At 33.9% G+C, this 18,370-nt stretch overlaps 1 protein-coding gene across 1 annotated transcript in view; it reads right to left on the bottom strand.

Moving 5' to 3' along the window:
• Window positions 1–18,370, bottom strand: part of LOC126779989 (L-dopachrome tautomerase yellow-f2-like) — a 158,161-nt gene that overhangs the window by 94,050 nt on the left and 45,741 nt on the right. The window lies entirely within an intron of this gene.

Below are 18,370 nucleotides of genomic sequence, written 5' to 3'. Positions count from 1 at the left end.
AGCGAAGCCACAAGAAAAGCTAGTATTTAATATTAACATATGTGATATATTTCATTATATATAAGATCTAAGATTTTCATACACTGGCGATATCTATACCAAACAATGCAACACTGCAAGGTCTTTATCCGCTACGCTACTGTTTTCTATTCTATAAGAACAAACTCGAGATTCACAGCAGAAAACGGTCGTAAAATACCAGAAAGTGATATGCGACATTGATCCTAATAATTATAACATTTCAAGAATACACGCATCAAAATAGTATATCACAATAAGTCGATTGTTGACATTTCACGGATGAGTAATGAAGTTCTTACAGATTACTTACTTAGCAATGCTGATTTTTTTTTTAGTTTTTTAATATCGATCAAATATTTTACGAGTTACGAATTCATTTTAACGAACAGCCTCGCTGATTAGCGGTGTTTATTTACACGATAATTTGTTGATAAAAAAGCCTATTCAACAATGTACCTACATTATGTCATAAGTTTACACAGATAAGAATGTATGGACGTTTTTTTTTTTTTAATTTATAATATGAGCACAGACAGCAAGATATAACATATTACAGGAATCAAGAAGTGCATAAAGTTCTACCACTAAGTGAAGTTCGTAGTTTTTGATGTTATAAAAAATATTTAAATGCTTGTATAAAGTATAATATATTTAGAAGTGTTTTAAAAAAATCATTACCGAAGAAAACGCTTAATAAAGAATGATTGCCATATATATGAAATTTAATATTTAGTCTGAAGTATTTTAAATAAGTATATATATAACTGCTTTGTCGAATTAACTCGATAATATATTACAATGAAAATGAAACCACTATTAATTTTAACTGAGAAGGTTACATGGATCCCTAGCCAAAACACATAACATCACATTAATAAAAATAAAAAAAATAAAAATACAACATATTCCTAGTGTTGACTTGTAATCTTGCCAAATCTTACAATCACGATCTCGCGTTGATCTCGTCTTCCCTGTAAATAATACAAACAATGAGTCATTCATCATCAATACCGAGACCTATATATCTTACGATACCGGCTAACGTTTGCGCATCAATACATCTAAGAGATGAATTGCAATATATGTGTAGTAAGAGGATAAATTTTGTTTACTATGTTATATACATAATATCCTGGGACATTTTTCACACACGGCCATCTGATCTCAAAAAAAAGCTTTTACAGAGCTTGTACTATGGAAACCAGACAACTGATATACTACATATACTATTTTTTTTTGTAAATACATACTTATATAGATAATTACACCCAGACTCAGGACAAACAGACATGTTCATGCACACAAATGTCTTTCGTGGGTGGGAATCAAACCCACAACCTTCGACGTGAAAGGCAATAGGCAAGGGTAAAATGTAAGTGTAACTTAATTAATCTTAAAAATACAAATAACACAATTGAACACATTCAACAAATCACAAGTCGCGCCAATAATGATTCCTTTCTGTCCACTAACAAAATGGCGGTTTGAAATTAGCGCGCGTCTTTTTTTTAACAACGCAGTTGTCGGGATCTCGTAACTTTTTTTATATAGAATATGTAGGCGATCATATTTACACACATTGACATTGTGAGAAATGTTAACCATCGTATACATCGCCAATACGCCACAAAGCCTAAGCCTAAGCCACAAATATAAATATAAAAAAATAAATGACTTTTAAGGAAAGAAACGACTGTGACCTTGAATATCCACGACATTTGAGTAATAAGAAGGAAATAAGCAAATGAATGAATCACAAAGTAAGAATTGATATATTTTTTTGTATACTTTTTGAAAAAATATATTTTACGTGCGCCATGACGGCAAACAGTATGACGGTCTTGTCACGTCATTCGCTTTTATTATCATAATAAGAAAAATAATTAATTTTAAATTATTTATATAATACTATATTTATGGGTTTTCTTTAATTTTCAAATTACTAGTGTTCGCCAGCTTGTTATGTAAGGCAGGAGATATTGTTGAGGAAAGGGGTGAGCATAAAAAGTAGCCTTTCTCGAGGTTACTTCAAACAAAATTTCATCAAAATCGGTTCAGTGTCTCGTATTTATAACATTAGTGTGTATATTAATGATCATCAATTTCGTTGTTCCTCATCCTCCATTACGTGTCGCGTGACGGCCATGTTTTTTTTATTCATATGGCAATACCGCAAGAGTCATTGTTTACCTCAAAACGGCTTGTGAGTCAATGTCACTACGTCTCATAGTCATTATAAATAAATAAGACAAATTGACGACTTCGCCAAAATATATATGTATATGTATTTACTAATAATTTCCGCCCCCAGCGTGTGTGGGGCGTGTTATATACCGTATGTCCTCCTCTGCATTCCTGGCAACGTATATGCAAAATTTCACAATGATCCGATGATTAACACGCGAAAGCGAAACAAACAAACGAATTTCGCATTTATAATACTTTTTATTACTATCGTTTTGCCCACTGTTTCACCCCCGTAGTTCCCGTTCCCGTGGGAATACGTGGACAAAATGTAGCCTATGTTACTTCCTGATAATGTAGCTTTCCATTGGTGAAAGAATTTTTAAAATCGGTTAAGCAGTTTAGGCGTGGAAGCGTAACAAATAATATAATGTTAGTCAAGGAAGTAAAGAGAGTTGATTTGCTGTTTCGCTTTAAACGTCACTCCGCCCCCGTGAGTCACGGCGTGTTGTTATTCAGTACTTAGCCTTTCTCAATAAAATATATCTTAACGATATACGCAACAACGGCGTTGTTAAGAAAAAGACGCGCGCTTATTTAAATCCGCCATTTTGTTGGTTGTCAGAGAGGTAAAACAATTAATGAATTATTGGCGCGACTTGTGATTTGTTGAATGTGTTCAACTGTGTTATTTGTATTTTTAACAGTAATTGAGTGAGTTATTCACTTCAATTTGTATGTTGTGTTCTATTTTCAATTCTTTTAGTCTTAAAAATCTAATTGACGATTGCATACATTTGTCTTGCGTAATCATTGTTTTTTTTTTGCACAAGGTCTTTCAATTATAGTCACTATTAATAATGATTATAAATTAAATACCTTGTTTATTTTGTATATAATTGTTTTGTGTTCTGATTCCAATCATTCTTGTATCGCTATTTATTTTCTGCTTATTATTTGAGTTCAATATTAGTGGAAAGTAGATCGGTTATTTTATTGTTATTTATAATATCGTTTTTATAAAGTACTGTTTGTTTAGCGAAAAATTAGATAAATTTTAAAATTATAAATCTTAAGCTTTTTTTATTTTGACACTTGATACTTTTTTTTTCTCGCAGTGGAAACCTTCAGAAAGGTACCCGGATCCCATTAGGGACGGAATCGAGTTATGTGGGATTCTTACCCACTAAACTGTGATGGCCGTCCTCAGCACGGATCGGAGAGGCTGCTGGATCGTATTGATATAACGCACCCGCGGCCTCTCCCGTGCTGTGCTCCGCAAGTGGCTCGGCGGAGCTCTCCTCAGGGGAGACTCTTGGGACTAAAGAAAAGCGTCTTTATATAATGTTTTTCTTCACATCACACCCCCCCCTCCCCCCGACTTCATCATTATCACATATATAAGAAACAAAAATAATTAACGTATATTTTTTTCTATAAATAAGCTTATGATATAACAAAACACATTTATATCTCATTATGTAATATAAAAAGGTGCTCCATTTTAGAACCGGTCAAAACTACTCACATTTCGATGATATTTTTTTTTAAATGTCAGATGTTAAAAATAAGTACTTCCTTTACTTTGTAGCCTTGTTTCAAAACGGATGCTCTAATCGAAAAAAAAAACATAATTTCGGCAATAAAATGAAATTAACTAATAAAAAATTTACATATTAAATAACCATTTAATAACAAAATAAAGTCTAATACTGAATATATAATATATTTTCATAGAAATAACAATAAATAATTTAATTGTTTTCTACGAGTATTTCTATTCATGTCATTGTCATTAGGTTTGGGGTTGTTGTTGGAAAATTGGTTCAATTATTGCCATTGAAAGATGAGCCGAGATGGCCCAGTGGTTAGAACGCGTGATTCTAAGCCGATTATCGCGGGTTCCAATCAGGGTAAGCACCACTGAATTTTCATGCGCTTAATTTATGCTTATAATTCATCTCGTGCTCGGCGGGGAAGGAAAACATCGTGAGGAAAATAATTCTAATTTCAATGAAATTCTGCCACATGTGTATACGATTAGAACAGGTGGAAAAAGCTCCAAACCTTTTCCTTAAAGGAAGAGGAGGCCTTATCCCAGCAGTGAGACATACACAGGCTGTTACTCTTGCTTGCGATTGCGAGTCATTGTTCTGCACAAACTTGGCAAAATGTTTAGATTTATGATGATGATAATGATGTCCTCCTGACCAATTTCGACACACAACGGCCAATCTCAAGAGAGATCAGCCAACTGCACAGGAGATATTATAGTGCACAAGTGTGTGAGCAAACACCTGTGCACTATCTATTTACTCTCATAATCCGATATAATCGGAAAGGGTTCAGGCGCAGGACCAACGGCTTTACGTGCTTTCCGAGGCACTGTACACTTACACACTTCCGACATCCAAACTTCGAGCTGAGAATTTTTCTACAGAAAATCTCAGTTACTCCTTATTGACCCAACATGGGGTTTGAACCCAGGACTTCGGGATCCGTTATAGTTTCTTACGCTTTCACATCCTAACTCGTCCAATCAATACATATGCATACATAGTAATACATAGACTGCGTAACAAAAGACGCCCCCCCCCACCTCACACGCGGGTGGAAACTAGTCCACGATAACTAACAACTATGACGCATTCAAGGTCATTAGTAATGGCATAATTGTACACGTCATTAAGTTTCCAAGTTCCTTAATAAGGCTTTATAGTTTCTGTAAAGAATACACGTGCACTGTTTATGATTCAAATGCATTCCATCTTTTTTTATACTCATTTCCACGTCTTTGTTCGCGTGTATAGGAGAGTTTTATATATCTTCTATATATATATATATATATATATATATATATATATATATATATATATATATATATATATATATTATATAAGCGAATTACCACTCATCACGGGGTTTTCTAAACTATCCGCGCGATTGGCTTGAAATTTGTCACAGTACCTTGTTGTCCTTCCCCGACGTAGACGCTCACTAAGAACGGTTTTTACGCAAATCATATCCAAAATACATTTTTCTTCTTATCTATATATCCTATCCTATTTGTAATATTCGTATGGATAACGCGCGGTTCTTATTTTTAACGAATCGTTATTGTACATCAGTGACCGAACGTTCTTGATTACGAGTGACGAACTGTTGAAATCGTTTCTACAAGTTCCTACGTTACGTACTTACGGAAGTATCGAAAGTTATTTTATAGAATAGCAATCAAAAAAGAATTCTACCATCCGTAGGCAAAACGAATAGTTATAGGACTTTATTCATTTAAAATATGTAGGCATACTGCCTGATACTGGCAAATGGGCTATCTAATGGTGAGTGGTAAACACCGCCCACACCGACCATATTGATATCAAGCTCAGTTGCAGTAGTTGTTTGGCTAAAGACGGCGGTGATATGCGCTCCATTTTAATCTACGTATATAAACATAAAACTGAATTGTCTGTCCGTGATTTCAAAATAACTCTATCATAATATATTAATATAACTATTTTAAAGTTAACAAAATCAATTCAAAGTGTGTTAAGTCCATCAATATTTATAACAACTCAAAGTTCACGTACGATTATTTGTTTTCCACTTTTTTTTGCAGTATAGGTAGACGGACGAGCATATGGGCCACCTGTGGTAAGTAACCAACGACATTGACATTGTAAGAAACGTTAATCATCGCCTACATCGCCAATGCGCCACCAACCTTGGATACTTCGATGTTACGTCCCTTGTGCCTGTAGTTACACTGGCTCACTCGCCCTTCAAACAGGAACACAACAATACCAAGTACTGCTGTTTTGCGGTAGAATATCTGATGAGTGGGTGGACCTACCCCGACGAGCTTGCACAAAGCCCTACCACTATATACATATATGTCTCAGCAAATTCAATTCATTATTCCTCAAGGATCGATTTTATAATAAAACTAGCGACATTGTTTTCCTTCTTACCTACCAAAGCTAATGGTCCCGGCTTCGCATTGGTAGGTAAGAAAGAAAACAATGTCGACTCACTCACTCCATTTTATTTATCTCCTTCTCACAATAATAAAATGTCTGATTCAGCGATACAGAAACGTTCAAAATAACTCACGACTCACTTAAACGCATTATTATAATCTAGAAATAGATATTATGACTCTCATGATTATAGCAGATTGTTTTGTTTTGTTCACAGGCCGGACTTAGAGTTCCAAAGTTCGGAATGGGTTTCCGAAGCGATACGAGCAATTTTTGACCGAGACACTCGGCTGGCGATGCCTTGTTTTTCTATCGTAAGTATATTTTTGTGAAGTAATCATTTACTTCGTTTTTATATGCTCATATGCTTGTAATGGAATAAAATAATTATTTTTGTCTCTAAATTTATCAATTACAAACATATTTTATTCACCCCTTAAAAAAAATTGTAATTTTTTTTTTTTTGTTTAATGATTCACAAACAGGTGCACTCAATTCCTTAACTCTCATAACCTGATAAGACGGCAGGACCAGCGGCTTTACGTGCCTTCGAAGTAACGAGAGTGTACATACTTCCAACTTCCACACTCCTGGCTGCTACTGAGATTCTTCGACAAAAAATCCTAATAATTTTTACTGGCTCGATCCGGGGTTCGAACCCAGGACCTCGGGATCTGAGGGCTTATTTTAGCCAATAAGGTAATAAGGCAATAAGGCAGTCATCCGCATATATTCTACTGGTAAACAGCATTACTATTGTTTATAGTATTGTTGTTCTCCAATTTAAAGACGAGTTATTTTGGTATATTGGATGGACTCCAACATACCAAACCCGTCATACCAACGACTTAAGTTAATACAGACCTAATAAATGATACTCCTATCCCTAAAGTACAAAGGTACAAGTACCGTTTGTTAAAGTAACATAAGTTATTAATTTATTTTTTTTGACAAAATTCTATGAGATCAATATCAGTGAGTGTTTTTTTTAAATAAAACTTCTAAAATTGTTTAAGTAAATGTATTATTATGAAATATTAACTTTATATAATACGTAATTAGTCAATTATTAAAATTATATCTTTCTATTGTACTTTATTATAGTTTAAACTTTAAAGCATAATTAATATAAAAATTAAATTCGCTTATTCTTATTATTTGCTCGATCTTTTATTATCAATTTAAAATATTACTATAAAATGTTAACAGGCGCTTGCCTGACATTCGTTACTGTCTTTAAGCCTTCAATTGGTAAATGGATTTATTGAACTTGATACATATTGATCATTCTTGGTAACAGCCTGTGAATGTCCCACTGCTGGGTGAAGGCCTCCTCTCCCTTTTTGAGGAAAAGGTTTGGAGCTTATTCCACCACGCTGCTCCAATGCGAGTTTGTAGAATACACATGTGGCAGAATTTCAGTGAAATAAGACACATGCAGGTTTGGTCACGGTGATTTTCCTTCACCGTAAATAAAGCACGATATGAATTATATTCACCAATTAAGCACATGAAAATTCAGTGATGCTTGCCCGGGTTTGAACCCACGATCATCGGGTAAGATTCACGCGTTCTTACCACTGGGCCATCAGAAAAAACTTTCATAATCGAAAATTACAATTATTACTATAACAATATATGTAAAGTTGGTAAAGTAGCATTTGTTATTGCTGTATTCCACAGCTGGACTAAGTTCTTCTCTCGAGAGAAGCAGAGCACAGTTTGCCCAGTGAATTTTCATGTACTTGATTAGTTAATCCATCTGCTCGGCGGAAGGATATGATCGTGGAAGAAAACTTCCACAAATGTATCTGTGTTGTATGCACATTCCTCTATGTAATTTATACCCTTCCACGTTTGGAACAACATTTGTATCAATATGTTCTAATAATCTTAAAATTGTGATTAGTCGTTCAGCAGCACAGCCAGGATTTTATTACCCAAGCAAGGTATAATTGGGGACCCCAACGTGGTTTGAACACGACACTTCCCGATATGGAGTCTTTCATTAAAGGAGCGTGCAAGCTTAAAGGAGGTTGCATAATTAAAAAAAAAAGTTCCAAGCCTCAACAACATAGGGGATATTCTTAAATAGATGATGTTCAGGCGTACGACGATCTTATCCTGCCGTATTTATAATGGAAATTGTAAACAAATACGTAATTGCTTTTTAATTTTATCAGGCGATAGTAATACTTTATGATGTTTATTGATGTATATTGATGTTTTACTGGTGGTAGGGCTTTGAGCAAGTTCATCTGGGTAGGTACCACCCACTCATTAGATATTCTACTGCAAAAGAGCGGTACTTGATATTGTTGTGTTGCGGTTTGAAGGGTGAGTGAGCCAGTGTAGTTACAGGTACAAGGGACATAACATTTAAGTTCCCAAGGTTGGTGGCGCATTGGCGATATAAGTGATGATTAACATTTCTTACAATGTCAATGTCTATGGGTGTTGGTGACCATTTATTATCAGGTGGCCCATATGCTCGTCCGTCTAATTATATTATTTAAAAACATCTGTGACGAGGCAGGTTAGCTTCCATACATTCTATTCGCAATCACTGTACAGGAAGTGTCGCCAATAATTAATGCTCACAAGAATTATACATATTGTGCATATAATTATACATCGGTGCAGTGTATTTCTAAATATACAGATGCATATAATATTGGTTAAAATCAGCCGATCAAAAGATAAATTTTTAACAATACATAATTGAGTTATATAACGTAAATTGTTCATTATAAAAGGATTGTTAAAATATAAATTGAACAAAAAAGGCAAATTCGACTTCTAGAAAACAATGACAATAGTTTTTGTTTTGCGTATAGTTTGTGATGATCACTAGATCGTGGTGAAGATTTTGTCTAATTATTATCCTTTCCAACGCCATAAAAAAAACAATTCCAAATTTTCGATAATATATACGATAACAACATTTTTAAAGTTTTTGTGTTAAAAAACAATTATGGTAAGATTATTAAATAGCTTCTACCAACCCGCATTGTAGAATAAGCTCCAAACCTTCTCCTCGAAAAGAGAGGAGGCCTTTAGCCTGCAGTGGGACATTCACAGGCTGTTACGGTATGGTACGGTTATTAAATAGCAATACTTCAAAAACAAAATATCTAAGACAACAGCCTGTTGTATTTATATTTCTATTTACGAATATCAATATATATACATAAGACCACATTTTAAACCTAAGATTATATATGACGGGCCGGGTGTCGTGGTTGGTAGATACTTGCTTTTCACACCGAAGGTTGTGGGTTCGAATCCCACCCAGGACAGACATTTGTGTGCATGAACATGTCTCTTTGTCCTGAGTCTGGTAATTATCTATGTATGTATGTATTTACAAAAGAAAAGTAGTATATGTAGTATGTCAGTTATCTGGTTGCCATAGTACAAGCTCTGCTTAGTTTGGGATTAGATGGCCGTGTGTGAATAATGTCCCAAAATAATAAATAAAATAAATAAATATATCATGATAAATAAACAGACACTTACTTTGTGTCTAATTATTTCAATACGATCAAAAAACGGACTTTCTGAGCAAGAAATATTAATATATTTTTTCGTCATTAATACGGCGTCCTTTGCGCGATTGTTAAATTTTTTTAAAACACCGCCATCAATCTTTTAGAATACAATATTTATAAAGTATATTTAAATTTGACATTGAGGCAGGTCAGAATTTATGAAAATATAATGTGTTTTCGCAAGTTATTTTTATCGAGTAGGTAATAGAATTTTAAATTGTGTTGCGGTAGGGAATGGTCGGGTAGTCTATGCATAAAACAGACCTAGTAACAGACATGGAGCGACTATTCATGAAGTTTTTTCTTTAAAGTAACACAAGACTATAACTTTTCGCATTGCTTGAATGATTACATATTTAACTAATAATTGAGACACGTTTAGTTTATATCAGGGATTTAGAATAGAATAGAATATGCTTTATTGTACACCAAAAGAGCAACAGAAACATACAGTTTTAAACACAAACATAAAAAAAAAAAACAAAAACTATTAATGTACACAGGCATTTAATGGGAATTTAAACGCACACGAGCAATAATAATGATGTATATTAATCACACCGTATGATAAAAGATACAACAACATTTACAAACAGGAATTTAAGAATATCAACAAGAAAAGAAATGGTGTACAAACAAAGGCGCGTGACAAGCGTACATGTGCGAATTTTCGAACTACCCGAATTAACGAGAGTCGCGTTCTATCCCCTCTTTCTTCCCGCCGCTTAAGAAGCGTTCAGATTAATTTTAATAAAACTCGCGTTACACTATTATTATTCTCTCTTTGTGTAAGGGTGTGTAGGTGTTAGGAACAATAGGAACTCTTCTGGACCCCGGAACGTGTATGCAATATTTCATGATGATAGATTAAATCGTAAAGGCGAAAGCCTAACAAACTAAAATTCTAACGATACACGTAACGATACGTTATTAGAAATATATACCCTCATCTGTTACTTTATGATAATTGTGATTATAATTCATCTCGTGCTTGACGGTGCAGGAAAACATGGTGAGGACCTGCATGAGTCTAATTTCATTGAAATTCTGCCACATGTGTATTCTACCAACCCGCATTGGAGCAGCGTGGTGGAATAAGCTCCACAACCTTCTCCTCAAAAGGGAGAGGAGGCCTTAGCCCAGCAGTGGGCAGCATGTACATTGATAAATAGCAAATGAGTAGTCTAGCTAAATCACAAAAGTCAAAAATCTTTATTCATATTAGTGGTATGGCTTTGTGTAAGCTCGTCTGGGTAGGTACCACCCACTCATCAGATATTCTACCTTAAAACAGCAGTACTTGGTATTATTTTGTTCCGGACTGAAGGGAGAATGAGTCAGTGTAATTATAGGCACAAGGGACATAACATCTTAGTTCCCAAGGTTGGTGGCGCATTGGCGATGCAAGCGATGGTTAATATTTCTTACAATGTCAATGTGTATGGGCGTTGGTGACCATTTACCATCGTCCGCCTACCTACACTATATATAAAAAATATTCAATATACAAGCATTACACTTATTTATCAGGTTTAGCCTGTTAATGTCCCACTGCTGGGCTAAGGCCTCCTCTCCCTTTTGAGGAGAAGGTTGTGGAGCTTATTCCACCACGCTGCTACAATGAAATTCGCCATTCCATCTTAAGTACTATGTTTAAGGTAATTAGGAAATGTTAATAAGTTTAATAGGTTTTGGAGTTATTTTAAACGTATACTTACGAAATTTACACATTTAAAAATTTAATTACAAATAGAATAATAAATGAGATAAATAAAAACAAAACATGAAAATACAATAAAAATAGGCTGATTAATTAAGGTTATGTTAAATAATAATAAAAAAGTTATAAAAAAGTTTCCGCTGATTGTTCATATATAAACATATGTATATCCTTAAATTAGGAATTAAAAACAGTTTTTATCTAAATCTTTGTTTTGTCAAAAGGTGTTCATAATATAAATAGCTAGTTTTATTTTGAATGAGGTAAGTGAGTTTACATTTTTTTTATAAGTGAGGGCATCTTATTGTACAATTGTGCGCTTTCAAAATTTATACTTTTCTTGCCTTAATTAGTTTTAGTTTTGGACAAAACTAGAAGACTCGCACGACGGCTACGTACGGTGCGACTAGGTGTTTCTTTTAATATTTTAAAGGATATGTCAGTATGTATAGCTTTGTTTCAGGTTTTTTTAACATAATAATAATAATAATATCCTAGGACATTTTTCATACACGGCCATCTTTCTCCCAAATTAAGCTTGTACAGAGCTTGTGCTATGGAAACCAGACAACTGATATACAACATATACTATTTTTCTTTTGTAAATACATACTTATATAGATAATTACAACCAGACTCAGGACAAACAGATATGTTCATGCACACAAATATCTGTCCTGGGTGGGAATCGAACCCACAAACTTCGGCGTGAAAGGCAAGCATCCACCAACCACGCCAACCGGCTCGTCAAATATACATATATGTATATAACATATATGTATTATAAATATATAATTGTTTGTCTAAATTTTTGTTTTTTTTTTTTTTTATAAAGTTTATTTGTAGGTGTTAAAAAAGGATAGTTAGAAATCATTTTTATAATTTTGTTTTGAGCAATTTGTATGTCTGATAATTTAGTTTTCGTAGCAACTTCCCAGATCTCAATTAAATACAATAAATGGGGTTTTACTAAAGCATTGTAGATTGTATGACGTAGTTTGTAGGGAACAACTGACTATGTTACGAAGTTGTCCAATTAGACTCGAAATTTTTCTTTTTTGTCTGTTCTATATGTACAGCCCATGTTAAAGCACTATTTATTTTCAGGCCAAGATAACTTTCACTGGTTTTTCACTGTAAAGGTATATCATTAATCGTAAGAGGATCGAACTGAGGAATTATTTTGTTTGTAGCTTTAAATATTATATAACGTGTTTTAGAAATATTAACTTTTAAAAAATTATACCGGAACCATGAAAATAGCTTATTTATTGATTGTCATAAATCTACCACCGGTTCGGAAATAAACACCTCAGACATGAGAAGAACCGATAAAGGAAACACTGCGGGATTTTTCTAATATTTATTGTTGAATAACTATATTGAATCTCCTTTCTTACTTAGTTATATATTCATTGTCCTCGCAAGCAAACACGAATTAAATTTTTGTTCGATGTTCCTAAATCTAAATTCGAGTACGTACGTACGTAACGGAAGCTCCCATTACAGATCATGCATAAACCATAATAATAATATTTTCAATGATCTTGTTTTATTTTTTTTTGCCATCGAAGGAAATAAATTGTCACCTTGAATAGAATTTGTATATTTATTATTTTTTACAAAATTAATTATTAATTTGGTCTCCGTAAAATTTTAATTATTCCTTAAATTTTAATTTTATTATTATTCTGCTATCTATTTTTGATTTAATTATTTGTTATGTTTTATTTTTTATTTAATGTGATAAATATTTTTGTATATGTCATAAATTTAAAATTGTCTTCCTTAGGTTAAATAAATAAATCTATTTATTTACAGTACAGTAACAACCTGTGAATGTCGCACTGCTGGGCTAAGGCCTCTTCTCCTCTTTGAAAAGAAGGTTTTAAAGCTTATTCCACCTCGCTGCTCCAATGCGGGTCGGTGGAATATACATGTGGCAGAATTACAATTATGGGTAATAACAATAAAATATTTGTATTATTTTATTTTATTTAAATGGCCTGGGAGCGATCGTTACATTCCCAAGGTGTGTAATCATAAAAAAGTCATTAGTTGTGTAATATCCTTTGTAATGCACACAAGCGTTCCTTAACGATTCTTTTAAATTTCAAAATTGAATATTTTTGAACGTTTTCTGGGATCCTGTTGTAAAAGCGTATACGTTGTCCCATAAAAGACTTACTAATGTGCAATCTGGCAATAGAGGTTGTAATTTTATACTTGTTCCTTGTTGCGTACATATAAAAAAGAAAAAAAATTTAATTAATTTCTTAATTTTAGAAACTTACAACATTGTAATATTCAAGAAACATCAAGACAAAATATTGAAAAGCACGAAGAAGCTGGCCTACAAATATTCAACAAGTTTATGCAACTTTTAGAACAATATAATAGAATAGAATAATATGACGAGCCGGTTGGCGTGGTTGGTAGAACATTTGCCTTTCACGCCAAAGGTTGTGGGTTCGATTCCCACCCAGGACAGACATTTGTGTGCATGAACATGTCTGTTTGTCCTGAGTCTGGGTGTAATTATCTATATAAGTATGTATTTACAAAAGAAAAAGTAGTATATGTAGTATATCAGTTGTCTGGTTTCCATAGCACAAGCCTTGTACAAGCTTAATTTGGGATCAGATGGCCGTGTGTGAAAAATGTCCTGGATATTATTATTATTATTATTAATTGGTGAAATTACTAGAGCCAGAAATTGAAAACCTTGAACAGATTATTCCCAGGATAATAAGTTTACCTATCTATAGACAGCTGGAATTACAAATCACTGCACACATCCAAATTGTTTTTATGTATTTTATATTTAGTTCTGAACACATTGTGGACCTGTTAAATCTATTTAATGATATGAGAAATGGCTTCAAATTAGATTTCGAAAATATAGAAAACTGCATACTATTTATCTTTTGGAAATATTCATTGACATACAAAATGAGCTATTTAAATAAAGTAGTAAAATAATGTTATATTTCATTTAATTATCAGGGCCTTCATGTAGGATTTTTAATATATTTTTTTAATTATTTTTCTAGACAATTAATGTTACTACCCTACAGCTAAGTTTGGAGCTTGTGCTAGAATTAGCTATTACAATAGCCCAAGGGGTGTTCAGAATTGAACCTGCTCCTTTTGTGTAACAGTCGACCCTTCTACCGTTGAGCTAAGGCTACTAAGATATACTATAAGGGTTAATGATACTCATTATTTTCCGCTTAAAATTATATATTTTATTTCAGACAGTGAAATTATCAAATAAATTCATGGAAATTTGTTTGAGATTGGTGCCCAGGTGTTACGTATAAAATAGCCTATGTACTTAGTTGGGGTTTAAGCATATTAAAATTTTATCAAAATCGATTCAGTGATTTAGCCGTGAAAGCATGACAGACATATGTTACTTTCACATTGATAATATTAGTGCAGAATATTACTATTTTTTATATAAAACGGTGGTTAGTTTTTTTTTGTCTTTGTTATTAAGGGTTTTTTATTCTTACGGCATGTCAAATCCATCGTATCATAAGCTGTCTTACGTACCAAATTTTATCTTATAGGTTTTATAATTATGTTATATATTGACAGACAAGCATCATACTGCATATTGCTTTAGCCACTGTAAAAGTGGGGTTTGATGAAGCACATTGTTTAACTCCGACATTTAATCGACACAGCTGAAAGTTATTTATCGATGCTTTTTTTATAGAATAGGAAGGCGGACGAGCATATGGGCCACTTGATGGTAAGTGGTCACCAACGCCCATAGATATTGGAATTCTAAGAAATGTTAACCATCGCTTACATCACCAATGTGCCAATGTACCTGTAATTACATTGGCTCACTCACCCTTCAAACCGGAACACAACAATACCAAGTACTGCTGTTTTGCGGTAAAATATCTGATGAGTGGGTGGTACCTACCCAGACGAGCTTGCACAATGCACTCTAGGGTCTTCAATAGGTTTCAGCTATGACGATTAAATGTCGAAGTTATACAATGTGCTTCATCAGATCCCACTTTTATCGCTAGGGTCTCTATATTTATTACATTCTAATGAAACATAGTAAGATGTCGCCCATGTATATTGGCACTGTAAGAAATATTAACAATTTCTTACATCGCCAATGCGCCACCAACCTTGGGAACGAACATGTGATATTTTTCGTGCCTGTAGTTACACTAGCAACTCATCCTTCAAACCGCAACGCAAAACTACTGAGTACTGCTGTTTGCGGCCGAATATAATTATATATATAACTAAATGATTGTTGAAGGTGTCGGAAAAAGATTATGGCGGATGCTAGCTTTACTGGCGTGCGCCGCGTAAACCAATAGTGTTATATTATACGAGATAGTAAAACGATATAATTATGTCCTCCAGACCGATTTCGGCCACGGCGGCCAATCTAAAGAGAGATTAGCCAACTGTGCAGGATATATTATAGTGCAAAAGTGTGTGCGCAAACACAGGTACACTCTCTATTCCCTAACTCTCATAGTCCGATGGAACGGCAATCCAACGCGACCGGAAAGAGTTTAGGCGCAAGACCAACGGCTTTACGTGCTATCCGAGGTACGGGAGTGAACACACAGTCTGGATGAGAATTTTCTGATGGTCTCCGTTGATAAATGTTACCGTAACGGAAATAGGTCATAAGAACGTCACTGCCATCGGTTTAGTTAGAAATAAAAGTTACAGCTTGTAAATATCCCACAGCTGGCCTAAGGCCTTCCTCCTTTTAAGGAGAAGGTTATACTTCACCGCTGTTCCAATGCCAATTCCAAAAGCCGAGATGGCCCAATGGTTAGAACGTGTGAATCTTAACCGATGATCGTGGGTTCGAAACCGGGCAAGCATCACCAAATTTTCATTTGTTTAATTTGTTTTTATAATTCATCTCGTGCTTGATAGTGAAGAAAAACATCGTGAGGAAACCTGCTTGTGTCTAATTTCACTGAAATTCTGCCACATATGTATTCTACCAACCCAATTGGAGCAGCGTGGTGGAATAACCACCAAACTTTCTCCTCAAAAAGGGAGAGGAGGCCTTAGCCCAGCAGTAGGACATTAACAGGCTATTACAGTTACAGCCGTTCCAATGTGGGTAAGGATACACATATGCCAGGTCTTCAGTGAAATAAAACACATGCTGGTTTCTGCACGATTTTTTCTTTCATATATCAAAATCCGGAACTTTGTAATAATTGATAGAATCTTATTCGTTTAAAGATTGATATAATTAGTACTTTTTTATAAAAGAATTAATTAAAAACAACACAATCAAAACGGCTGACAAATCAAATAATATCACATACAGTATACCGATTTCATTTGTATAAACAATTAACGACACGTAAAAAATATTTATACGTGACTCAATCAGTACAAATTGAAAGGAGATTGCTGACAAAACTGAAATTAAACGCAGAATCCAGCTGCGTGGAGGGTGACCTTCAATTGCTGCAGCAACTTTCTCCGCTGTTTGGAAAACGCAGCAGTTTTTCGTACACAGATATTGATGATCTTTTAGATGACCTTTGGTTTTTTTTGCGGAGGTCGATCATAAGCGACGCCTCGTCCCTAGGTATCTTAATACTTAGAGACAAGACGTCGCTTATCATGCAGCTGCCACTACTTCCAGCCTTACCAGCTCGACTAGTACCCCTCCCTGTTTCGAGGAACAAACAAAACGAATTTTCGAATTGCAGCATCGCCATTTCGTCACTATATATATATATAGTGACGAAATGGCACATGAAATATATATATATATATATATATATATATATATCATCAGGGAATCGAACTAGGTTTAGCGTCGTGGGCTCTTAGACAAATAATACAAATAAATAAAATTTAAGATAATATTACTATTTGCGAGCTACCAGCCATTTTAATAATTTAAATATTTTAATTGGCATTATCTACGTCATAATAGCGGATTTTAAAAGATTTCCATCACTAGTTGGATTCCACACTGAAGCTGCTGGTTTTGCTAGTATGAAGTAATAAATAAACAGTCTATTCCTTATTTTATATATTATTTTGAATCGATTTGATTATATTAAATTTAAAGTGTAATTAATATGATATAGATGTATAATTTAATGTCTTTCCAATAACTCCTGGACTATTAAGACTCTTAGACTGTAATAGTAATAATATTATCCCGGGATATTTTTCACACACTGCCTCCATCTGATCGAAAGCTAAGCAGAGCTTGTACTATGGAAACCAGATTTTTTTTAATACATTCTTATATAGATAATTACACCCAGACTCAGGACAAACAGACATGTTCATGCACACAAATGTCTGTCCTGGGGGGGAATCGAACCCACAACCTTTGGCGTGAAACCGCTATTGGAAATTAATCTTTTTTATTTGAAAGGGTTAAATAAAAGGCTTTTATAATAATTATGAGTAACCATTCTATTTAATGTCATTCTAAGTCCATTCATACAAACTAAAATCGTAAATCCAACATAACATAATACAGTCGTTTAGATACATAATATATCAATAATTGTATGTCGCCAGAACATTTTAATATGTTTATTATAAAAAAAAAAAACTAATTCATGTTTCAAAATAAATAATTTTTTGAGCGTACTTATTAATTTATTCTGTGGAATTGATTTAGTTTCTTACTATCAAAGCATAAATAGTCAAAGATATATCCAATGGCGGAGAAGTAATACAAACAACTTTGATCTTGATATGACGCGATATCATTGGTCGAGATCTATATAGTCTGTGGGCCATAATGGTCCATAGACTATATAGAGCTCAGATTTGTCAAAAACAGTGTATTGAATGTTCGAGAAGTCGTTATCGGAATTGAAGTAAAATTAAAATTGATATGTCGAGCTAAGTGATTGAGTTGTTTTATA

The sequence above is a fragment of the Nymphalis io genome, chromosome 30, assembly GCF_905147045.1.
Source record: "Nymphalis io chromosome 30, ilAglIoxx1.1, whole genome shotgun sequence".
Classification (NCBI taxonomy): Eukaryota; Metazoa; Arthropoda; class Insecta; order Lepidoptera; family Nymphalidae; genus Nymphalis; species Nymphalis io.
This window is presented reverse-complemented; position numbering and strand designations above follow the sequence as displayed.